The sequence below is a fragment of the Heterodontus francisci genome, chromosome 10, assembly GCF_036365525.1.
Source record: "Heterodontus francisci isolate sHetFra1 chromosome 10, sHetFra1.hap1, whole genome shotgun sequence".
In the NCBI taxonomy this organism is placed as follows: domain Eukaryota; kingdom Metazoa; phylum Chordata; class Chondrichthyes; order Heterodontiformes; family Heterodontidae; genus Heterodontus; species Heterodontus francisci.
Window position 1 is genome coordinate 18,587,588 of NC_090380.1, and position 24,782 is coordinate 18,612,369.

Consider the following 24,782-nt stretch of genomic DNA (forward strand, 5'->3'; position numbering starts at 1 on the left):
AGCCTTGGCGCAGTGTTAGTTCTCTCACCTGGAACAGCCTTGGCTCAGTGATAGTTCTCTCACCTGCGTCAGCCTTGGCTCAGTGGTAGTTCTCTCACCTGCGTCAGCCTTGGCTCAGTGGTTGTTCTCTCACCTGGATCAGCCTTGGCTCAGTGCGAGCTCTCTCACCTGCGTCAGCCTTGGCTCAATGGTAGCTCTCTTACCTGGATCAGCCTTGGCTCAGTGGTAGTTCTCTCACCTGGATCAGCCTTGGCTCAGTGGTAGTTCTCTCACCTGCGTTGCCTTGGCTCAGTGGTAGTTCCCACACCTGTGTCAGCCTTGGCTCAGTGGTTGTTCTCTCACCTGCGTCAGCCTTGGCTCAGTGGTAGCTCTCTCACCTGTGTCAGCCTTGGCTCAGTGGTAGTTCTCTCACCTGTGTCAGCCTTGGCTCAGTGGTAGCTCTTTCACCTGTGTCAGTCTTGGCTCAGTGGTAGTTCTCTCACCTGCGTCAGCCTTAGCTCAGTGGTAGCTCTCTCACCTGTGTCAGCCTTGGCTCAGTGGTAGCTCTCTCACCGAATCAGTCACGGCTCAATGGTCGCTCTCTCACCTGGATCAGCCTTGGCTCAGTGGTAGCTCTCTCACCGAATCAGTCACGGCTCAATGGTCGCTCTGTCATCTCGATCAGCCTTTGCTCGGTGGTAGCTCTCTCACCAGGTTCAGCCTTGGCTCAATGGTAGTTCTCTCACCTGGATCAGCCTTGGCTCAATGGTAGTTCTCTCATCTGTGTCAGCCTTGGCTCAGTGGTAGCTCACTCACCTCGATCAGCCTTGGCTCAGTGGTAGTTCTCTCACCTGCGTCAGCCTTAGCTCAGTGGTAGCTCTCTCACCTGTGTCAGCCTTGGCTCAGTGGTAGTTCTCTCACCTGGAGCTGCCTTGGCTCAGTGGTAGTTCTCTCACCTGTGTCAGCCTTGGCTCAGTGGTAGCTCTCTCACCTGGATCAGTCACGGCTCAATGGTCGCTCTCTCACCTGGATCAGCCTTGGCTCAGTGGTAGCTCTCTCACCGAATCAGTCACGGGTTAATGTTCGCTCTGTCATCTCGATCAGCCTTGGCTCGGTGGTAGCTCTCTCACCTGGTTCAGCCTTGGCTCAATGGTAGCTCTCTCACCTGGATCAGCCTTGGCTCAATGGTCGCTCTCTCACCTGGATCAGCCTTGGCTCAGTGGTAGTTCTCTCACCTGCGTCAGCCTTGGCTCAGTGGTAGTTCTCTCACCTGTATCAGCCTTGGCTCAATGGTAGCTCTCTTACCTGGATCAGCCTTGGCTCAGTGGTAGTTCTCTCACCTGGAACAGCCTTGGCTCAGTGATAGTTCTCTCACCTGCGTCAGCCTTGGCTCAGTGGTAGTTCTCTCACCTGCGTCAGCCTTGGCTCAGTGGTAGTTATCTCATCTGGATCAGCCTTGGCTCAGTGCTAGCTCTCGCACTTGCGTCAGCCTTAGCTTAATGGTAGCTCTCTTACCTGGATCAGCCTTGGCTCAGTGGTAATTCTCTCACCTCGATCAGCCTTGGCTCAGTGGTAGCTCTCTCACCTGGATCAGCCTTGGCTCAATGGTAGCTCTCTCACCCGGATCAGCCTTGGCTCAATGGTAGCTCTCTCACCTCGATCAGCCTTGGCTCAATGGTAGCTCTCTCACCTGGATCAGCCTTGGCTCAGTGGTAGCTCTCTCACCTGGATCAGCCTTGGCTCAATGGTAGCTCTCTCACCTGGATCAGCCTTGGCTCAGTGGTAGTTCTCTCACGTGGATCAGCCTTGGCTCAGTGGTAGTTCTCTCATCTGTGTCAGCCTTGGCTCAGTGGCAGCTCTCTCACCTGGATCAGCCTTGGCTCAGTGGTAGTTCTCTCATCTGTGTCAGCCTTGGCTCAGTGGCAGCTCTCTCACCTGGATCAGCCTTGGCTCAGTGGTAGCTCTCTCACCTGGATCAGCCTTGGCTCAATGGTAACTCTCCCACCTGGATCAGCCTTGGCTCAGTGGTAGCTCTCTCACCTGGATCAGCCTTGGCTCAATGGCAGCTCTCTTACCTGGATCAGCCTTGGCTCAGTCGCAGCTCTCTCATCTCGATCAGCCTTGGCTCAGTGGTAGTTCTCTCACCTGGATCAACCTTGGCTCAGTGGCAGTTCTCTCACCTGTATCAGCCTTGGCTCAGTGGTAGATTTCTCACCTGGATCAACCTTGGCTCATTGGTAGTTCTCTCACCTGGATCAGCCTTGGCTCAGTGGCAGCTCTCTCACCTGGATCAACCTTGGCTCAGTGGTAGCTCACTCACCTGTGTCAGCCTTGGCTCAGTGTTAGTTCTCTCACCTGGATCAGCCTTGGCTCAGTGTTAGTTCTCTCACCTGCGCAGCCTTGGCTCAGTGTTAGTTCTCTCACCTGCGCAGATTTGGCTCAGTGTTAGTTCTCTCACCTGCGTCAGCCTTGGCTCAGTGGTAGCTCTCTCACCTGTGTCAGCCTTGGCTCAGTGGTAGTTCTCTCACCTGAGTCAGCCTTGGCTCAGTGGTAGTTCTCTCACCTGGATGAGCCTTGGTTCAGTGGTAGTTCTCTCACCTGCGTCAGCCTTGGCTCAGTGGTAGTTCTCTCACCTGTGTCAGCCTTGGCTCAGTGGTAGCTCTCTCACCTGGATCAGTCACGGCTCAATGGTCGCTCTGTCAGCTCGATCAGCCTTGGCTCGGTGATAGATTTCTGACCTGGATCAGCCTTGGCTCAGTGCTAGTTCTCTCACCTGGATCAGCCTTGGCCCAGTGGTAGTTCTCTCACCTGGATCAGCCTTGGCTCAGTGGTAGCTCTCTCACCTGTGTCGGCCTTGGCTCAGTGGTAGCTCTCTCACCTGTGTCAGCCTTGGCTCAGTGGTAGTTCTCTAACCTGTGTCAGCCTTGGCTCAGCGGTAGTTCTCTCACCTGGATCAACCTTGGCTCAGTGGTAGTTCTCTCGCCTGGATCAGCCTTGGCTCAGTGGTAGTTCTGTCACCTGGATCAACCTTGGCTCAGTGGTAGTTCTCTCACCGGGATCAGCCTTGGCTCAGTGGTAGTTCTCTCACCTGGATCAACCTTGGCTCAGTGGTAGTTCTCTCACCTGGATCAGCCTTGGCTCAGTGGTAGTTCTCTCACTTGCGTCAGCCTTGGCTCAGTGGTAGTTCTCTCACCTGTGTCAGCCTTGGCTCAGTGGTAGCTCTTTCACCTGTGTCACCTTTGGCTCAGTGGTAGTTCTCTCACCTGGATCAGCCTTGGCTCAGTGGTAGTTCTCTCACCTGTGTCAGCCTTGGCTCAGTGGTAGCTCTCTCACCTGGATCAGTAACGGCTCAATGGTAGTTCTCTCACCTGGATCAGCCTTGTCTCAGTGGTAGTTCTCTCACCTGGATCAGCCTTGGCTCAGTGGTAGTTCTCTCACCTGTATCAGCCTTGGCTCAATGGTAGCTCTCTTACCTGGATCAGCCTTGGCTCAGTGGCAGTTCTCTCACCTGGAACAGCCTTGGCTCAGTGATAGTTCTCTCACCTGCGTCAGCCTTGGCTCAGTGGTAGTTCTCTCACCTGCGTCAGCCTTGGCTCAGTGGTAGTTCTTTCACCTGGATCAGCCTTGGCTCAGTGCTAGCTCTCGCACATGCGTCAGCCTTGGCTTAATGGTAGCTCTCTTACCTGGATCAGCCTTGGCTCAGTGGTAGTTCTCTCACCTCGATCAGCCTTGGCTCAGTGTTAGCTCTCTCACCTGGATCAGCCTTGGCTCAGTGGTAGCTCTCTCACCTGGATCAGCCTTGGCTCAATGGTAGCTCTCTCACCCGGATCAGCCTTGGCTCAATGGTAGCTCTCTCACCTGGATCAGCCTTGGCTCAGTGGTAGCTCTCTCACCTGGATCAGCCTTGGCTCAATGGTAGCTCTCTCACCTGGATCAGCCTTGGCTCAATGGTAGCTCTCTCACGTGGATCAGCCTTGGCTCAGTGGTCGTTCTCTCACCTGGATCAGCCTTGGCTCAGTGGCAGTTCTCTCATCTGTGTCAGCCTTGGCTCAGTGGCAGCTCTCTCACCTGGATCAGCCTTGGCTCAGTGGTAGTTCTCTCATCTGTGTCAGCCTTGGCTCAGTGGCAGCTCTCTCAAATGGATCAACCTTGGCTCAGTGGTCGTTCTCTCACCTGGATCAGCCTTGGCTCAGTGGTAGTTCTGTCACCTGGATCAACCTTGGCTCAGTGGTAGTTCTCTCACCGGGATCAGCCTTGGCTCAGTGGTAGTTCTCTCACCTGGATCAACCTTGGCTCAGTGGTAGTTCTCTCACCTGGATCAGCCTTGGCTCAGTGGTAGTTCTCTCACTTGCGTCAGCCTTGGCTCAGTGGTAGCTCTTTCACCTGTGTCAGCTTTGGCTCAGTGGTAGCTCTCTCACCTGGATCAGTAACGGCTCAATGGTAGTTCTCTCACCTGGATCAGCCTTGTCTCAGTGGTAGTTCTCTCACCTGGATCAGCCTTGGCTCAGTGGTAGTTCTCTCACCTGGATCAGCCTTGGCTCAGTGGTAGTTCTCTCACCTGTATCAGCCTTGGCTCAATGGTAGCTCTCTCACCTCGATCAGCCTTGGCTCAGTGGCAGTTCTCTCACCTGGATCAGCCTTGGCTCAATGGTAGCTCTCTCACCTGGATCAGCCTTGGCTCAATGGTAGCTCTCTCACCTGGATCAGCCTTGGCTCAGTGGTCGTTCTCTCACCTGGATCAGCCTTGGCTCAGTGGTAGTTCTCTCATCTGTGTCAGCCTTGGCTCAGTGGCAGCTCTCTCAAATGGATCAGCCTTGGCTCAGTGGTAGCTCTCTCACCTGGATCAGCCTTGGCTCAGTGGTACTTCTCTCATCTGTGTCAGCCTTGGCTCAGTGGCAGCTCTCTCACCTGGATCAGCCTTGGCTCAGTAGTAGTTCTCTCACCTGGATCAGCCTTGGCTCAATGGTAGCTCTCTTACCTGGATCAGCCTTGGCTCAATGGTAGCTCTCTTACCTGGATCAGCCTTGGCTCAATGGTAGCTCTCTCACCTGGATCAGCCTTGGCTCAATGGTAGCTCTCTCACCTGGATCAGCCTTGGCTCAATGGTAACTCTCCCACCTGGATCAGCCTTGGCTCAGTGGTAGCTCTCTCACCTGGATCAGCCTTGGCTCAGTGGTAGTTCTCTCACCTGGATCAGCCTTGGCTCAGTGGTAGTTCTCTCACCTGGATCAGCCTTGGCTCAGTGGTAGTTCTCTCACCTGGATCAGCCTGGGCTCAGTGGTAGTTCTCTCACCTGGAACAGCCTTGGCTCAGTGATAGTTCTCTCACCTGCGTCAGCCTTGGGTCAGTGGTAGTTCTCTCACCTGCGTCAGCCTTGGCTCAGTGGTTGTTCTCTCACCTGGATCAGCCTTGGCGCAGTGCTAGCTCTCTCACCTGCGTCAGCCTTGGCTCAATGGTAGCTCTCTTACCTGGATCAGCCTTGGCTCAGTGATAATTCTCTCACCTCGATGAGCCTTGGCTCAGTGGTAGCTCTCTCACCTGTGTCAGCCTTGGCTCAGTGGTAGTTCTCTCACCTGCGTCAGCCTTGGCTCAGTGGTAGTTCTCTCACTTGCGTCAGCCTTCGCTCAGTGGTAGCTCACTCACCTGGATCAGCCTTGGCTCAGTGGTAGTTCTCTCACCTGTGTCAGCCTTGGCTCATTGGTAGTTCTCACACCTGGATCAGCCTTGGCTCAGTGGTAGCTCTCTCACCTGTGTCAGCCTTGGCTCATTGGTAGTTCTCTCACCTGGATCAGCCTTGGCTCAGTGGTAGTTCTCTCACCTGTGTCAGCCTTGGCTCAGTGGTAGCTCTCTCACCTGGATCAGTCACGGCTCAATGGTCGCTCTCTCACCTGGATCAGCCTTGGCTCAGTGGTAGCTCTCTCACCGAATCAGTCACGGCTCAATGGTCGCTCTGTCATCTTGATCAGCCTTGGCTCGGTGGTAGATTTCTGACCTGGATCAGCCTTGGCTCAGTGGTAGTTCTCTCACCTGGATCAGCCTTGGCTCAGTGGTAGTTATCTCACCTGTGTCAGCCTTGGCTCAATGGTAGCTCTCTCACCTGGATCAGCCTTGGCTCAGTGGTAGCTCTCTCACCTGGATCAGCCTTGGCTCAATGGTAGCTCTCTCACCTGGATCAGCCTTGGCTCAGTGGTAGTTCTCTCACGTGGATCAGCCTTGGCTCAGTGGTAGTTCTCTCATCTGTGTCAGCCTTGGCTCAGTGGCAGCTCTCTCACCTGGATCAGCCTTGGCTCAGTGGTAGTTCTCTCACCTGGATCAGCCTTGGCTCAATGGTAGCTCTCTTACCTGGATCAGCCTTGGCTCAATGGTAGCTCTCTTACCTGGATCAGCCTTGGCTCAATGGTAGCTCTCTCACCTGGATCAGCCTTGGCTCAGTGGTAGCTCTCTCACCTGGATCAGCCTTGGCTCAATGGTAACTCTCCCACCTGGATCAGCCTTGGCTCAGTGGTAGCTCTCTCACCTGGATCAGCCTTGGCTCAATGGTAGCTCTCTTACCTGGATCAGCCTTGGCTCAGTCGCAGCTCTCTCATCTCGATCAGCCTTGGCTCAGTGGTAGTTTTCTCACCTGGATCAGCCTTGGCTCAGTGGTAGTTCTGTCACCTGGATCAACCTTGGCTCAGTGGCAGTTCTCTCACCTGGATCAGCCTTGGCTCAATGGTAGCTCTCTCACCTGGATCAGCCATGGCTCAGTGGTAGTTCTCTCACCTGGATCAGCCTTGGCTCAGTGGTAGCTCACTCACCTGGATCAGCCTTGGCTCAGTGGTAGTTCTCTCACCTGTATCAGCCGTGGCTCAGTGGTAGTTCTCTCACCTGTGTCAGCCTTGGCTCAGTGGTAGCTCTTTCACCTGTGTCAGCTTTGGCTCAGTGGTAGTTCTCTCACCTGGATCAGCCTTGGCTCAATGGTAGCTCTCTCACCTCGATCAGCCTTGGCTCAGTGGCAGTTCTCTCACCTGGATCAGCCTTGGCTCAATGGTAGCTCTCTCACCTGGATCAGCCTTGGCTCAATGGTAGCTCTCTCACCTGGATCAGCCTTGGCTCAGTGGTCGTTCTCTCACCTGGATCAGCCTTGGCTCAGTGGTAGTTCTCTCATCTGTGTCAGCCTTGGCTCAGTGGCAGCTCTCTCAAATGGATCAGCCTTGGCTCAGTGGTAGCTCTCTCACCTGGATCAGCCTTGGCTCAGTGGTACTTCTCTCATCTGTGTCAGCCTTGGCTCAGTGGCAGCTCTCTCACCTGGATCAGCCTTGGCTCAGTAGTAGTTCTCTCACCTGGATCAGCCTTGGCTCAATGGTAGCTCTCTTACCTGGATCAGCCTTGGCTCAATGGTAGCTCTCTTACCTGGATCAGCCTTGGCTCAATGGTAGCTCTCTCACCTGGATCAGCCTTGGCTCAATGGTAGCTCTCTCACCTGGATCAGCCTTGGCTCAATGGTAACTCTCCCACCTGGATCAGCCTTGGCTCAGTGGTAGCTCTCTCACCTGGATCAGCCTTGGCTCAGTGGTAGTTCTCTCACCTGGATCAGCCTTGGCTCAGTGGTAGTTCTCTCACCTGGATCAGCCTGGGCTCAGTGGTAGTTCTCTCACCTGGAACAGCCTTGGCTCAGTGATAGTTCTCTCACCTGCGTCAGCCTTGGGTCAGTGGTAGTTCTCTCACCTGCGTCAGCCTTGGCTCAGTGGTTGTTCTCTCACCTGGATCAGCCTTGGCGCAGTGCTAGCTCTCTCACCTGCGTCAGCCTTGGCTCAATGGTAGCTCTCTTACCTGGATCAGCCTTGGCTCAGTGATAATTCTCTCACCTCGATGAGCCTTGGCTCAGTGGTAGCTCTCTCACCTGTGTCAGCCTTGGCTCAGTGGTAGTTCTCTCACCTGCGTCAGCCTTGGCTCAGTGGTAGTTCTCTCACTTGCGTCAGCCTTCGCTCAGTGGTAGCTCACTCACCTGGATCAGCCTTGGCTCAGTGGTAGTTCTCTCACCTGTGTCAGCCTTGGCTCATTGGTAGTTCTCACACCTGGATCAGCCTTGGCTCAGTGGTAGCTCTCTCACCTGTGTCAGCCTTGGCTCATTGGTAGTTCTCTCACCTGGATCAGCCTTGGCTCAGTGGTAGTTCTCTCACCTGTGTCAGCCTTGGCTCAGTGGTAGCTCTCTCACCTGGATCAGTCACGGCTCAATGGTCGCTCTCTCACCTGGATCAGCCTTGGCTCAGTGGTAGCTCTCTCACCGAATCAGTCACGGCTCAATGGTCGCTCTGTCATCTTGATCAGCCTTGGCTCGGTGGTAGATTTCTGACCTGGATCAGCCTTGGCTCAGTGGTAGTTCTCTCACCTGGATCAGCCTTGGCTCAGTGGTAGTTATCTCACCTGTGTCAGCCTTGGCTCAATGGTAGCTCTCTCACGCGGATCAGCCTTGGCTCAATGGTAGCTCTCTCACCTGGATCAGCCTTGGCTCAGTGGTAGCTCTCTCACCTGGATCAGCCTTGGCTCAATGGTAGCTCTCTCACCTGGATCAGCCTTGGCTCAGTGGTAGTTCTCTCACGTGGATCAGCCTTGGCTCAGTGGTAGTTCTCTCATCTGTGTCAGCCTTGGCTCAGTGGCAGCTCTCTCACCTGGATCAGCCTTGGCTCAGTGGTAGTTCTCTCACCTGGATCAGCCTTGGCTCAATGGTAGCTCTCTTACCTGGATCAGCCTTGGCTCAATGGTAGCTCTCTTACCTGGATCAGCCTTGGCTCAATGGTAGCTCTCTCACCTGGATCAGCCTTGGCTCAGTGGTAGCTCTCTCACCTGGATCAGCCTTGGCTCAATGGTAACTCTCCCACCTGGATCAGCCTTGGCTCAGTGGTAGCTCTCTCACCTGGATCAGCCTTGGCTCAATGGTAGCTCTCTTACCTGGATCAGCCTTGGCTCAGTCGCAGCTCTCTCATCTCGATCAGCCTTGGCTCAGTGGTAGTTTTCTCACCTGGATCAGCCTTGGCTCAGTGGTAGTTCTGTCACCTGGATCAACCTTGGCTCAGTGGCAGTTCTCTCACCTGGATCAGCCTTGGCTCAATGGTAGCTCTCTCACCTGGATCAGCCATGGCTCAGTGGTAGTTCTCTCACCTGGATCAGCCTTGGCTCAGTGGTAGCTCACTCACCTGGATCAGCCTTGGCTCAGTGGTAGTTCTCTCACCTGTATCAGCCGTGGCTCAGTGGTAGCTCACTCACCTGGATCAGCCTTGGCTCAGTGGTAGTTCTCTCACCTGGATCAGCCTTGGCTCAGTGGTAGTTCTCTCACCTGGATCAGCCTGGGCTCAGTGGTAGTTCTCTCACCTGGAACAGCCTTGGCTCAGTGATAGTTCTCTCACCTGCGTCAGCCTTGGCTCAGTGGTAGTTCTCTCACCTGTGTCAGCCTTGGCTCAGTGGTAGCTCTTTCACCTGTGTCAGCTTTGGCTCAGTGGTAGTTCTCTCACCTGGATCAGCCTTGGCTCAGTGGTAGTTCTCTCACCTGTGTCAGCCTTGGCTCAGTGGTAGCTCTCTCACCTGGATCAGTAACGGCTCAATGGTCGCTCTCTCGCCTGTGTCAGCCTTGGCTCAGTGGTAGTTCTCTCACCTGCGTCAGCCTTGGCTCAGTGGTAGCTCTTTCACCTGTGTCAGTCTTGGCTCAGTGGTAGTTCTCTCACCTGGATCAGCCTTGGCTCAGTGGTAGTTCTCTCACCTGTGTCAGCCTTGGCTCAGTGGTAGCTCTCTCACCTGGATCAGTCACGGCTCAGTGGTAGCTCACTCACCTGGATCAGTCATGGCTCAATGGTCGCTCTGTCATCTCGATCAGCCTTGGCTCGGTGGTAGTTCTCTCACCTGTGTCAGCCTTGGCTCAGTGGTAGTTCTCTCACCTGGATCAGCCTTGGCTCAGTGGTAGCTCACTCACCTGGATCAGCCTTGGCTCAGTGGTAGTTCTCTCACCTGTATCAGCCTTGGCTCAGTGGTAGCTCACTCACCTGGATCAGACTTGGCTCAGTGGTAGTTCTCTCACCTCGATCAGCCTTGGCTCAGTGGTAGTTCTCTCACCTGGATCAGCCTGGGCTCAGTGGTAGTTCTCTCACCTGGAACAGCCTTGGCTCAGTGATAGTTCTCTCACCTGCGTCAGCCTTGGCTCAGTGGTAGTTCTCTCACCTGCGTCAGCCTTGGCTCAGTGGTTGTTCTCGCACCTGGATCAGCCTTGGCTCAGTGCTAGCTCTCTCACCTGCGTCAGCCTTGGCTCAATGGTAGCTCTCTTACCTGGATCAGCCTTGGCTCAGTGATAATTCTCTCACCTCGATGAGCCTTGGCTCAGTGGTAGCTCTCTCACCTGTGTCAGCCTTGGCTCAGTGGTAGTTCTCTCACCTGCGTCAGCCTTGGCTCAGTGGTAGTTCTCTCACCTGCGTCAGCCTTGGCTCAGTGGTAGCTCACTCACCTGGATCAGCCTTGGCTCAATGGTAGTTCTCACACCTGGATCAGCCTTGGCTCATTGGTAGTTCTCTCACCTGTGTCAGCCTTGGCTCAGTGGTAGCTCTCTCACCTGGATCAGTCACGGCTCAATGGTCGCTCTCTCACCTGGATCAGCCTTGGCTCAGTGGTAGCTCTCTCACCGAATCAGTCACGGCTCAATGGTCGCTCTGTCATCTCGATCAGCCTTGGCTCGGTGGCAGATTTCTGACCTGGATCAGCCTTGGCTCAGTGCTAGTTCTCTCACCTGGATCAGCCTTGGCTCAGTGGTAGTTATCTCACCTGTGTCAGACTTGGCTCAGTGGTCGTTCTCTCACCTGGATCAGTCACGGCTCAATGGTCGCTCTGTCATCTCGATCTGCCTTGGCTCAGTGGTAGTTCTTTCACCTGTGTCAGCCTTGGCTCAGTGGTAGCTCACTCACCTCGATCAGCCTTGGCTCAGTGGTAGCTCTCTCACCTGGATCAGCCTTGGCTCAGTGGCAGCTCACTCACCTCGATCAGCCTTGGCTCAGTGGTAGTTCTCTCACCTGGATCAGTCTTGGCTCAGTGGTAGTTCTCTCACCTGTATCAGCCTTGGCTCAATGGTAGCTCTCTTACCTGGATCAGCCTTGGCTCAGTGGTAGTTCTCTCACCTGGAACAGCCTTGGCTCAGTGATAGTTCTCTCACCTGCGTCAGCCTTGGCTCAGTGGTAGTTCTCTCACCTGCGTCAGCCTTGGCTCAGTGGTAGTTCTCTCACCTGGATCAGCCTTGGCTCAGTGCTAGCTCTCGCACCCGCGTCAGCCTTGGCTCAATGGTAGCTCTCTTACCTGGATCAGCCTTGGCTCAGTGGTAGTTCTCTCACCTGGAACAGCCTTGGCTCAGTGATAGTTCTCTCACCTGCGTCAGCCTTGGCTCAGTGGTAGTTCTCTCACCTGCGTCAGCCTTGGCTCAGTGGTAGTTCTCTCACCCGGATCAGCCTTGGCTCAGTGTTAGCTCTCTCACCTGGATCAGCCTTGGCTCAGTGGTAGCTCTCTCACCTGGATCAGCCTTGGCTCAATGGTAGTTCTCTCACCTGGATCAGCCTTGGCTCAGTGGTAGTTCTCTCATCTGTGTCAGCCTTGGCTCAGTGGCAGCTCTCTCACCTGGATCTGCCTTGGCTCAGTGGTTGTTCTCTCACCTGGATCAGCCTTGGCTCCCTGGTAGCATTCTTACTTGGATCAGCCTTGGCTCAATGGTAGCTCTCTCACCTGGATCAGCCTTGGCTCAATGGCAACTCTCTCCCCTGGATCAGCCTTGGCTCAGTGGTAGTTTTCTCACCTGGATCAGCCTTGGCTCAGTGGTAGTTCTCTCACCTGGATCAACCTTGGCTCAGTGGCAGTTCTCTCACCTGTATCAGCCTTGGCTCAGTGGTAGATTTCTCACCTGGATCAACCTTGGCTCATTGGTAGCTCTCTCACCTGGATCAACCTTGGCTCAGTGGTAGCTCACTCACCTGTGTCAGCCTTGGCGCAGTGTTAGTTCTCTCACCTGGATCAGCCTTGGCTCAGTGTTAGTTCTCTCACCTGCGTCAGCCTTGGCTCAGTGGTAGTTCTCTCACCTGCGCAGCCTTGGCTCAGTGTTAGTTCTCTCACTTGTGTCAGCCTTGGCTCAGTGGTAGTTCTCTCACCTGCGTCAGCCTTGGCTCAGTGGTAGCTCTCTCACCTGGATCAGCCTTGGCTCAGTGGTAGTTCTCTCACCTGGATCAGCCTTGTCTCAGTGGTAGCTCTCTCACCTGTGTCAGCCTTGGCTCAGTGGTAGCTCTCTCACCTGTGTCAGCCTTGGCTCAGTGGTAGTTCTCTAACCTGTGTCAGCCTTGGCTCAGCGGTAGTTCTCTCACCTGGATCAACCTTGGCTCAGTGGTAGTTCTCTCACCTGGATCAACCTTGGCTCAGTGGTAGTTCTCTCACCTGGATCAACCTTGGCTCAGTGGTAGCTCTCTCACCTGGATCAACCTTGGCTCAGTGGTAGTTCTCTCACCTGGATCAACCTTGGCTCAGTCGTAGTTCTCTCACCTGGATCAACCTTGGCTCAGTGGTTGTTCTCTCACCTGGATCAGCCTTGGCTCAGTGGTTGTTCTCTCACCTGCGTCAGCCTTGGCTCAGTGGTGGTTCTCTCACCTGTGTCAGCCTTGGCTCAGTGGTAGTTCTCTCACCTGCGTCAGACTTGGCTCAGTGGTAGTTCTCTCACCTGGATCAGCCTTTGCTCAGTGCTAGCTCTCTCAGCTGCGTCAGCCTTGGCTCAATGGTAGCTCTCTCACCTGGATCAGCCTTGGCTCAATGGTAGCTCTGTCACCTGGATCAGCCTTGGCTCAATGGTAGCTCTCTCACCTGGATCAGCCTTGGCTCAATGGTAGCTCTCTCACGTGGATCAGCCTTGGCTCAGTGGTTGTTCTCTCACCTGCGTCAGCCTTGGCTCAGTGGTGGTTCTCTCACCTGTGTCAGCCTTGGCTCAGTGGTAGTTCTCTCACCTGCGTCAGCCTTGGCTCAGTGGTAGTTCTCTCAGCTGCGTCAGCCTTGGCTCAATGGTTGTTCTCTCACCTGTGTCAGCCTTGGCTTAGTGGTAGCTCTATCACCTGGATCAGTCACGGCTCAATGGTCGCTCTCTCACCTGGATCAGCCTTGGCTCAGAGGTAGCTCTCTCACCGAATCAGTCACGGCTCAATGGTCGCTCTGTCATCTCGATCAGCCTTGGCTCGGTGGCAGATTTCTGACCTGGATCAGCCTTGGCTCAGTGCTAGTTCTCTCACCTGGATCAGCCTTGGCTCAGTGGTAGTTATCTCACCTGTGTCAGCCTTGGCTCAGTGGTCGTTCTCTCACCTGGATCAGTCACGGCTCAGTGGTAGCTCTCTCACGTGGATCAGTCACGGCTCAATGGTCGCTCTGTCATCTCGATCTGCCTTGGCTCAGTGGTAGTTCTTTCACCTGTGTCAGCCTTGGCTCAGTGGTAGCTCTCTCACCTGGATCAGTCACAGCTCAGTGGTAGCTCTCTCACCTGGATCAGTCACGGCTCAATGCTCGCTCTGTCATCTCGATCAGCCTTGGCTCGGTGGTAGTTCTCTCACCTGGATCAGCCATGGCTCAGTGGTAGTTCTCTCACCTGGATCAGCCTTGGCTCAGTGGTCGCTCACTCACCTGTATCAGCCTTGGCTCAGTGGCAGCTCACTCACCTCGATCAGCCTTGGCTCAGTGGTAGTTCTCTCACCTGGATCAGTCTTGGCTCAGTGGTAGTTCTCTCACCTGGATCAGCCTTGGCTCAGTGGTAGTTCTCTCACCTGTATCAGCCTTGGCTCAATGGTAGCTCTCTTACCTGGATCAGCCTTGGCTCAGTGGTAGTTCTCTCACCTGGAACAGCCTTGGCTCAGTGATAGTTCTCTCACCTGCGTCAGCCTTGGCTCAGTGGTAGTTCTCTCACCTGCGTCAGCCTTGGCTCAGTGGTAGTTCTCTCACCTGGATCAGCCTTGGCTCAGTGCTAGCTCTCGCACCTGCGTCAGCCTTGGCTTAATGGTAGCTCTCTTACCTGGATCAGCCTTGGCTCAGTGTTAGCTCTCTCACCTGGATCAGCCTTGGCTCAGTGGTAGCTCTCTCACCTGGATCAGCCTTGGCTCAATGGTAGCTCTCTCACCTGGATCAGCCTTGGCTCAGTGGTAGCTCTCTCACCTGGATCAGCCTTGGCTCAGTGGTAGTTCTCTCATCTGTGTCAGCCTTGGCTCAGTGGCAGCTCTCTCACCTGGATCTGCCTTGGCTCAGTGGTTGTTCTCTCACCTGGATCAGCCTTGGCTCCCTGGTAGCTTTCTTACTTGGATCAGCCTTGGCTCAATGGTAGCTCTCTCACCTGGATCAGCCTTGGCTCAATGGCAACTCTCTCCCCTGGATCAGCCTTGGCTCAGTGGTAGCTCTCTCACCTGGATCAGCCTTGGCTCAATGGTAGCTCTCTTACCTGGATCAGCCTTGGCTCAGTCGCAGCTCTCTCATCTCGATCAGCCTTGGCTCAGTGGCAGTTCTCTCACCTGTATCAGCCTTGGCTCAGTGGTAGATTTCTCACCTGGATCAACCTTGGCTCATTGGTAGCTCTCTCACCTGGATCAACCTTGGCTCAGTGGTAGCTCACTCACCTGTGTCAGCCTTGGCGCAGTGTTAGTTCTCTCACCTGGATCAGCCTTGGCTCAGTGTTAGTTCTCTCACCTGCGTCAGCCTTGGCTCAGTGGTAGTTCTCTCACCTGCGCAGCCTTGGCTCAGTGTTAGTTCTCTCACCTGCATCAGCCTTGGCTCAGTGGTAGCTCTCTCACTTGTGTCAGCCTTGGCTCAGTGGTAGTTCTCTCACCTGCGTCAGCCTTGGCTCAATGGTAGTTCTCTCACCTGGATCAGCCTTGGCTCAGTGGTAGTTCTCTCACCTGTATCAGCCTTGGCTCAGTGGTAGCTCTCTCACTTGTGTCAGCCTTGGCTCAGTGGTAGTTCTCTCACCTGCGTCAGCCTTGGCTCAATGGTAGTTCTCTCACCTGGATCAGCCTTGGCTCAGTGGTAGTTCTCTCACCTGCGTCAGCCTTGGCTCAATGGTAGTTCTCTCACCTGGATCAACCTTGGCTCAGTGGTAGTTCTCTCACCTGTGTCAGCCTTGGCTCAGCGGTAGTTCTCTCACCTGGATCAACCTTGGCTCAGTGGTAGTTCTCTCACCTGGATCAACCTTGGCTCAGTGGTAGTTCTCTCACCAGGATCAACCTTGGCTCAGTGGTAGTTCTCTCAGCCTAATCAACCTTGGCTCAGTGGTAGCTCTCTCACCTGTGTCAGCCTTGGCTCAGTGGTAGTTCTCTCACCTGGATCAACCTTGGCTCAGTGGTAGTTCTCTCACCTGGATCAGTGGTATTTCTCTCACCTGGATCAGCCTTGGCTCAGTCGTAGTTCTCTCACCTGGATCAACCTTGGCTCAGTGTTAGTTCTCTCACCTGGATCAGCCTTGGCTCAGTGGTTGTTCTCTCACCTGCGTCAGCCTTGGCTCAGTGGTAGTTCTCTCACCTGTGTCAGCCTTGGCTCAGTGGTAGTTCTCTCACCTGGATCAGCCTTGGCTCAGTGCTAGCTCTCTCACCTGCGTCAGCCTTGGCTCAATGGTAGCTCTCTCACCTGGATCAGCCTTGGCTCAATGGTAGCTCTCTCACCTGGATCAGCCTTGGCTCAATGGTAGTTCTGTCACCTGCTTCAGCCTTGGCTCAGTGGTAGTTCTCTCACCTGGATCAGCCTTGGCTCAGTGGTAGCTCTCTCACCTGTGTCAGCCTTGGCTCAGTGGTAGTTCTCTCACCTGGATCAACCTTGGCTCAGTGGTAGTTCTCTCACCTGGATCAGCCTTGGCTCATTGGTAGTTCTCTCACCTGGATCAACCTTGGCTCAGTGGTAGTTCTCTCACCTGGATCAGCCTTGGCTCAGTGGTAGCTCTTTCACCTGTGTCAGCTTTGGCTCAGTGGTAGTTCTCTCACCTGGATCAGCCTTGGCTCAGTGGTAGTTCTCTCACCTGTGTCAGCCTTGGCTCAGTGGTAGCTCTCTCACCTGGATCAGTAACGGCTCAATGGTCGCTCTCTCGCCTGTGTCAGCCTTGGCTCAGTGGTAGTTCTCTCACCTGGATCAGCCTTGGCTCAGTGGTAGTTCTCTCACCTGTGTCAGCCTTGGCTAAGTGGTAGCTCTCTCACCTGGATCAGTCACGGCTCAGTGGTAGCTCTCTCACCTGGATCAGTCACGGCTCAATGCTCGCTCTGTCATCTCGATCAGCCTTGGCTCAGTGGTCGCTCACTCACCTGTATCAGCCTTGGCTCAGTGGTAGCTCACTCACCTCGATCAGCCTTGGCTCAGTGGTAGTTCTCTCACCTGTATCAGCCTTGGCTCAATGGTGGCTCTCTTACCTGGATCAGCCTTGGCTCAGTGGTAGTTCTCTCACCTGGATCAGCCTTGGCTCAGTGGTAGTTCTCTCACCTGGATCAGCCTTGGCTCAGTGGTAGTTCTCTCACCTGGATCAGCCTTGGCTCAGTGGTAGTTCTCTCACCTGGATCAGCCTTGGCTCAGTGGTAGTTCTCTCACCTCGATCAGCCTTGGCTCAGTGTTAGCTCTCTCACCTGGATCAGCCTTGGCTCAGTGGTAGCTCTCTCACCTGGATCAGCCTTGGCTCAATGGTAGCACTCTCACCCGGATCAGCCTTGGCTCAATGGCAGCTCTCTCACCTGGATCAGCCTTGGCTCAGTGGTAGCTCTCTCACCTGGATCAGCCTTGGCTCAGTGGTAGCTCTCTCACCTGGATCAGCCTTGGCTCAGTGGTAGTTCTCTCACCTGGAACAGCCTTGGCTCAGTGGTAGTTCTCTCATCTGTGTCAGCCTTGGCTCAGTGGCAGCTCTCTCACCTGGATCAGCCTTGGCTCAGTGGTAGTTCTCTCATCTGTGTCAGCCTTGGCTCAGTTGCAGCTCTCTCACCTGTGTCAGCCTTGGCTCAGTGGTAGCTCTCTCACCTGGATCAGTCACGGCTCAATGGTCGCTCTGTCATCTCGATCAGCCTTGGCTCGGTGATAGATTTCTGACCTGGATCAGCCTTGGCTCAGTGGTAGTTCTCTCACCTGGATCAGCCTTGGCTCAGTGGTAGCTCTCTCTCCTGTGTCAGCCTTGGCTCAGTGGTAGTTCTCTCACCTGCATCAGCCTTAGCTCAGTGGTAGTTCTCTCACCTCGATCAGCCTTGGCTCAGTGGTAGCTCTCTCTCCTGTGTCAGCCTTGGCTCAGTGGTAGTTCTCTCACCTGCATCAGCCTTAGCTCAGTGGTAGTTCTCTCACCTGGATCAGCCTTGGGTCAGTGGTAGTTCTCTCACCTGTGTCAGCCTTGGCTCAGTGGTAGTTCTCTAACCTGTGTCAGCCTTGTCTCAGCGGTAGTTCTCTCACCTGGATCAACCTTGGCTCAGTGGTAGTTCTCTCACCTGTGTCAGCCTTGGCTCAGTGGTAGTTCTCTCACCTGGATCAACCTTGGCTCAGTGGTAGTTCTCTCACCTGGATCAGTGGTATTTCTCTCACCTGGATCAGCCTTGGCTCAGTCGTAGTTCTCTCACCTGGATCAACCTTGGCTCAGTGTTAGTTCTCTCACCTGGATCAGCCTTGGCTCAGTGGTTGTTCTCTCACCTGCGTCAGCCTTGGCTCAGTGGTAGTTCTCTCACCTGGATCAGCCTTGGCTCAGTGGTTGTTCTCTCACCTGCGTCAGCCTTGGCTCAGTGGTAGTTCTCTCACCTGCGTCGGCCTTGGCTCAGTGGCAGTTCTCTCACCTGGATCAGCCTTGGCTCAGTGCTAGCTCTCTCACCTGCGTCAGCCTTGGCTCAATGGTAGCTCTCTCACCTGGATCAGCCTTGGCTCAATGGTAGCTCTCTCACCTGGATCAGCCTTGGCTCAATGGTAGTTCTGTCACCTGCGTCAGCCTTGGCTCAGTGGTAGTTCTCTCACCTGGATCAGCCTTGGCTCAGTGGTAGCTCTCTCACCTGTGTCAGCCTTGGCTCAGTGGTAGTTCTCTCACCTGGATCAACCTTGGCTCAGTGGTAGTTCTCTCACCTGGATCAGCCTTGGCTCATTGGTAGTTCTCTCACCTGGATCAACCTTGGCTCAGTGGTAGTTCTCTCACCTGGATCAGCCTTGGCTCAGTGGTAGTTCTCTCACCTGTGTCAGCCTTGGCTCAGTGGTAGCTCTTTCACCTGTGTCAGCTTTGGCTCAGTGGTAGTTCTCTCACCTGGATCAGCCTTGGCTCAGTGGTAGTTCTCTCACCTGTGTCAGCCTTGGCTCAGTGGTAGCTCTCTCACCTGGATCAGTAACGGCTCAATGGTCGCTCTCTCGCCTGTGTCAGCCTTGGCTCAGTGGTAGTTCTCTCACCTGCGTCAGCCTCGGCTCAGTGGTAGCTCTTTCACCTGTGTCAGCCTTGGCTAAGTGGTAGCTCTCTCACCTGGATCAGTCACGGCTCAGTGGTAGCTCTCTCACCTGGATCAGTCACGGCTCAATGCTCGCTCTGTCATCTCGATCAGCCTTGGCTCAGTGGTCGCTCACTCACCTGTATCAGCCTTGGCTCAGTGGTAGCTCACTCACCTCGATCAGCCTTGGCTCAGTGGTAGTTCTCTCACCTGTATCAGCCTTGGCTCAATGGTGGCTCTCTTACCTGGATCAGCCTTGGCTCAGTGGTAGTTCTCTCACCTGGATCAGCCTTGGCTCAGTGGTAGTTCTCTCACCTGGATCAGCCTTGGCTCAGTGGTAGTTCTCTCACCTGTATCAGCCTTGGCTCAATGGTGGCTCTCTTACCTGGATCAGCCTTGGCTCAGTGGTAGTTCTCTCACCTGGATCAGCCTTGGCTCAGTGTTAGCTCTCTCACCTGGATCAGCCTTGGCTCAGTGGTAGCTCTCTCACCTGGATCAGCCTTGGCTCAATGGTAGCTCTCTCACCTGGATCAGCCTTGGCTCAATGGCAGCTCTCTCACCTGGATCAGCCTTGGCTCAATGGCAGCTCTCTCACCTGGATCAGCCTTGGCTCAGTGGTAGTTCTCTCACCTGGAACAGCCTTGGCTCAGTGGTAGTTCTCTCATCTGTGTCAGCCTTGGCTCAGTGGCAGCTCTCTCACCTGGATCAGCCTTGGCTCAGTGGTAGTTCTCTCATCTGTGTCAGCCTTGGCTCAGTGGCAGCTCTCTCACCTGTGTCAGCCTTGGCTCAGTGGTAGCTCTCTCACCTGGATCAGTCACGGCCCAATGGTCGCTCTCTCACCTGTGTCAGCCTTGGCTCAGTGGTAGCTCTCTCACCTGGATCAGTCACGGCTCAATGGTCGCTCTCTCACCTGGATCAGCCTTGGCTCAGTGGTAGCTCTCTCTCCTGTGTCAGCCTTGGCTCAGTGGTAGTTCTCTCACCTGTGTCAGCCTTGGCTCAGTGGTAGTTCTCTCACCTGGATCAGTCATGGCTCAGTAGTAGCTCTCTCACCTGGATCAGTCATGGCTCAATGTTCGCTCTGTCATCTCGATCAGCCTTGGCTCGGTGGTAGTTCTCTCACCTGGATCAGCCTTGGCTCAGTGGTAGCTCACTCACCTGGATCAGCCTTGGCTCAGTGGTAGTTCTCTCACCTGTATCAGCGTTGGCTCAGTGGTAGCTCACTCACCTGGATCAGACTTGGCTCAGTAGTAGTTCTCTAACCTGTGTCAGCCTTGGCTCAGAGGTAGTTCTGTCACCTGGATCAACCTTGGCTCAGTGGTAGCTCTCTCACCTGGATCAACCTTGGCTCAGTGGTAGTTCTCTCACCTGGATCAGCCTTGGCTCAGTGGTAGTTCTCTCACCTGCGTTGCCTTGGCTCAGTGGTAGTTCCCACACCTGTGTCAGCCTTGGCTCAGTGGTTGTTCTCTCACCTGCGTCAGCCTTGGCTCAGTGGTAGCTCTCTCACCTGTGTCAGCCTTGGCTCAGTGGTAGTTCTCTCACTTGGATCAGCCTTGGCTCAGTGTTAGTTCCCTCACCTGCGTCAGCCTTGGCTCAGTGGTAGTTCTCTCACCTGCGTCAGCCTTGGCTCAGTGTTAGTTCTCTCACCTGTGTCAGCCTTGGCTCAGTGGTAGCTCTCTCACCTGTGTCAGCCTTGGCTCAATGGTAGCTCTCTCACCTGGATCAGCCTTGGCTCAGTGGTAGCTCTCTCACCTGGATCAGCCTTGGCTCAGTGGTAGTTCTCTCACCTGGAACAGCCTTGGCTCAGTGGTAGTTCTCTCATCTGTGTCAGCCTTGGCTCAGTGGCAGCTCTCTCACCTGGATCAGCCTTGGCTCAGTGGTAGTTCTCTCATCTGTGTCAGCCTTGGCTCAGTTGCAGCTCTCTCACCTGTGTCAGCCTTGGCTCAGTGGTAGCTCTCTCACCTGGATCAGTCACGGCTCAATGGTCGCTCTGTCATCTCGATCAGCCTTGGCTCGGTGATAGATTTCTGACCTGGATCAGCCTTGGCTCAGTGGTAGTTCTCTCACCTGGATCAGCCTTGGCTCAGTGGTAGCTCTCTCTCCTGTGTCAGCCTTGGCTCAGTGGTAGTTCTCTCACCTGCATCAGCCTTAGCTCAGTGGTAGTTCTCTCACCTCGATCAGCCTTGGCTCAGTGGTAGCTCTCTCTCCTGTGTCAGCCTTGGCTCAGTGGTAGTTCTCTCACCTGCATCAGCCTTAGCTCAGTGGTAGTTCTCTCACCTGGATCAGCCTTGGGTCAGTGGTAGTTCTCTCACCTGTGTCAGCCTTGGCTCAGTGGTAGTTCTCTAACCTGTGTCAGCCTTGTCTCAGCGGTAGTTCTCTCACCTGGATCAACCTTGGCTCAGTGGTAGTTCTCTCACCTGTGTCAGCCTTGGCTCAGTGGTAGTTCTCTCACCTGGATCAACCTTGGCTCAGTGGTAGTTCTCTCACCTGGATCAGTGGTATTTCTCTCACCTGGATCAGCCTTGGCTCAGTCGTAGTTCTCTCACCTGGATCAACCTTGGCTCAGTGTTAGTTCTCTCACCTGGATCAGCCTTGGCTCAGTGGTTGTTCTCTCACCTGCGTCAGCCTTGGCTCAGTGGTAGTTCTCTCACCTGGATCAGCCTTGGCTCAGTGGTTGTTCTCTCACCTGCGTCAGCCTTGGCTCAGTGGTAGTTCTCTCACCTGCGTCGGCCTTGGCTCAGTGGCAGTTCTCTCACCTGGATCAGCCTTGGCTCAGTGCTAGCTCTCTCACCTGCGTCAGCCTTGGCTCAATGGTAGCTCTCTCACCTGGATCAGCCTTGGCTCAATGGTAGCTCTCTCACCTGGATCAGCCTTGGCTCAATGGTAGTTCTGTCACCTGCGTCAGCCTTGGCTCAGTGGTAGTTCTCTCACCTGGATCAGCCTTGGCTCAGTGGTAGCTCTCTCACCTGTGTCAGCCTTGGCTCAGTGGTAGTTCTCTCACCTGGATCAACCTTGGCTCAGTGGTAGTTCTCTCACCTGGATCAGCCTTGGCTCATTGGTAGTTCTCTCACCTGGATCAACCTTGGCTCAGTGGTAGTTCTCTCACCTGGATCAGCCTTGGCTCAGTGGTAGTTCTCTCACCTGTGTCAGCCTTGGCTCAGTGGTAGCTCTTTCACCTGTGTCAGCTTTGGCTCAGTGGTAGTTCTCTCACCTGGATCAGCCTTGGCTCAGTGGTAGTTCTCTCACCTGTGTCAGCCTTGGCTCAGTGGTAGCTCTCTCACCTGGATCAGTAACGGCTCAATGGTCGCTCTCTCGCCTGTGTCAGCCTTGGCTCAGTGGTAGTTCTCTCACCTGCGTCAGCCTCGGCTCAGTGGTAGCTCTTTCACCTGTGTCAGCCTTGGCTAAGTGGTAGCTCTCTCACCTGGATCAGTCACGGCTCAGTGGTAGCTCTCTCACCTGGATCAGTCACGGCTCAATGCTCGCTCTGTCATCTCGATCAGCCTTGGCTCAGTGGTCGCTCACTCACCTGTATCAGCCTTGGCTCAGTGGTAGCTCACTCACCTCGATCAGCCTTGGCTCAGTGGTAGTTCTCTCACCTGTATCAGCCTTGGCTCAATGGTGGCTCTCTTACCTGGATCAGCCTTGGCTCAGTGGTAGTTCTCTCACCTGGATCAGCCTTGGCTCAGTGGTAGTTCTCTCACCTGGATCAGCCTTGGCTCAGTGGTAGTTCTCTCACCTGTATCAGCCTTGGCTCAATGGTGGCTCTCTTACCTGGATCAGCCTTGGCTCAGTGGTAGTTCTCTCACCTGGATCAGCCTTGGCTCAGTGTTAGCTCTCTCACCTGGATCAGCCTTGGCTCAGTGGTAGCTCTCTCACCTGGATCAGCCTTGGCTCAATGGTAGCTCTCTCACCTGGATCAGCCTTGGCTCAATGGCAGCTCTCTCACCTGGATCAGCCTTGGCTCAATGGCAGCTCTCTCACCTGGATCAGCCTTGGCTCAGTGGTAGTTCTCTCACCTGGAACAGCCTTGGCTCAGTGGTAGTTCTCTCATCTGTGTCAGCCTTGGCTCAGTGGCAGCTCTCTCACCTGGATCAGCCTTGGCTCAGTGGTAGTTCTCTCATCTGTGTCAGCCTTGGCTCAGTGGCAGCTCTCTCACCTGTGTCAGCCTTGGCTCAGTGGTAGCTCTCTCACCTGGATCAGTCACGGCCCAATGGTCGCTCTCTCACCTGTGTCAGCCTTGGCTCAGTGGTAGCTCTCTCACCTGGATCAGTCACGGCTCAATGGTCGCTCTCTCACCTGGATCAGCCTTGGCTCAGTGGTAGCTCTCTCTCCTGTGTCAGCCTTGGCTCAGTGGTAGTTCTCTCACCTGTGTCAGCCTTGGCTCAGTGGTAGTTCTCTCACCTGGATCAGTCATGGCTCAGTAGTAGCTCTCTCACCTGGATCAGTCATGGCTCAATGTTCGCTCTGTCATCTCGATCAGCCTTGGCTCGGTGGTAGTTCTCTCACCTGGATCAGCCTTGGCTCAGTGGTAGCTCACTCACCTGGATCAGCCTTGGCTCAGTGGTAGTTCTCTCACCTGTATCAGCGTTGGCTCAGTGGTAGCTCACTCACCTGGATCAGACTTGGCTCAGTAGTAGTTCTCTAACCTGTGTCAGCCTTGGCTCAGAGGTAGTTCTGTCACCTGGATCAACCTTGGCTCAGTGGTAGCTCTTTCACCTGGATCAACCTTGGCTCAGTGGTAGTTCTCTCACCTGGATCAGCCTTGGCTCAGTGGTAGTTCTCTCACCTGCGTTGCCTTGGCTCAGTGGTAGTTCCCACACCTGTGTCAGCCTTGGCTCAGTGGTTGTTCTCTCACCTGCGTCAGCCTTGGCTCAGTGGTAGCTCTCTCACCTGTGTCAGCCTTGGCTCAGTGGTAGTTCTCTCACTTGGATCAGCCTTGGCTCAGTGTTAGTTCCCTCACCTGCGTCAGCCTTGGCTCAGTGGTAGTTCTCTCACCTGCGTCAGCCTTGGCTCAGTGTTAGTTCTCTCACCTGTGTCAGCCTTGGCTCAGTGGTAGCTCTCTCACCTGTGTCAGCCTTGGCTCAATGGTAGCTCTCTCACCTGGATCAGCCTTGGCTCAGTGGTAGTTCTCTCACCTGGATCAGCCTTGGCTCAGTGGTAGTTCTCTCACCTGGATCAGCCTTGGCGCAGTGGTAGTTCTCTCATCTGTGTCAGCCTTGGCTCAGTGGCAGCTCTCTCACCTGGATCAGCCTTGGCTCAGTGGTAGTTCTCTCATCTGTGTCAGCCTTGGCTCAGTGGCAGCTCTCTCACCTGGATCAGTCACGGCTCACAGGTCCCTCTGTCATCTCGATCAGCCTTGGCTCGGTGGTAGATTTCTCACCTGGATCAGCCTTGGCTCAGTGGTAGTTCTCTCACCTGCGTCAGCCTTGGCTCAGTGGTAGTTCTCTCACCTGCGTCAGCCTTGGCTCAATGGTAGTTCTCACACCTGGATCAGCCTTGGCTCAATGGTAGTTCTCACACCTGGATCAGCCTTGGCTCAGTGGTAGTTCTCTCACCTGTGTCAGCCTTGGCTCAGTGGTACCTCCCTCACCTGGATCAGCCTTGGCTCTGTGGTAGTTCTCTCACCTGTGTCAGCCTTGGCTCAGTGGTAGTTCTCTCACCTGTGTCAGCCTTGGCTCAGTGGTACCTCCCTCACCTGGATCAGCCTTGGCTCTGTGGTAGTTCTCTCACCTGTGTCAGCCTTGGCTCAGTGGTAGTTCTCTCACCTGTGTCAGCCTTGGCTCAGTGGTAGTTCTCTCACCTGTGTCAGCCTTGGCTCAGTGGTAGTTCTCTCACCTGTGTCAGCCTTGGCTCAGTGGTACCTCCCTCACCTGCATCAGCCTTGGCTCTGTGGTAGTTCTCTCACCTGTGTCAGCCTTGGCTCAGTGGTAGTTCTCTCACCTGTGTCAGCCTTGGCTCAGTGGTACCTCCCTCACCTGGATCAGCCTTGGCTCTGTGGTAGTTCTCACACCTGGATCAGCCTTGGCTCTGTGGTAGTTCTCTCACCTGCGTCAGCCTTGGCTCAGTGGTAGTTCTCTCACCTGTGTCAGCCTTGGCTCAGTGGTACCTCCCTCACCTGGATCAGCCTTGGCTCAATGGTAGTTCTCACACCTGGATCAGCCTTGGCTCTGTGGTAGTTCTCTCACCTGCGTCAGCCTTGGCTCAGTGGTAGTTCTCTCACCTGTGTCAGCCTTGGCTCAGTGGTAGTTCTCTCACCTGTGTCAGCCTTGGCTCAGTGGTACCTCTCTCACCTGGATCAGCCTTGGCTCAGTGGTAGTTCTCTCACCTGTGTCAGCCTTGGCTCAGTGGTACCTCTCTCACCTGGATCAGCTTTGGCTCAGT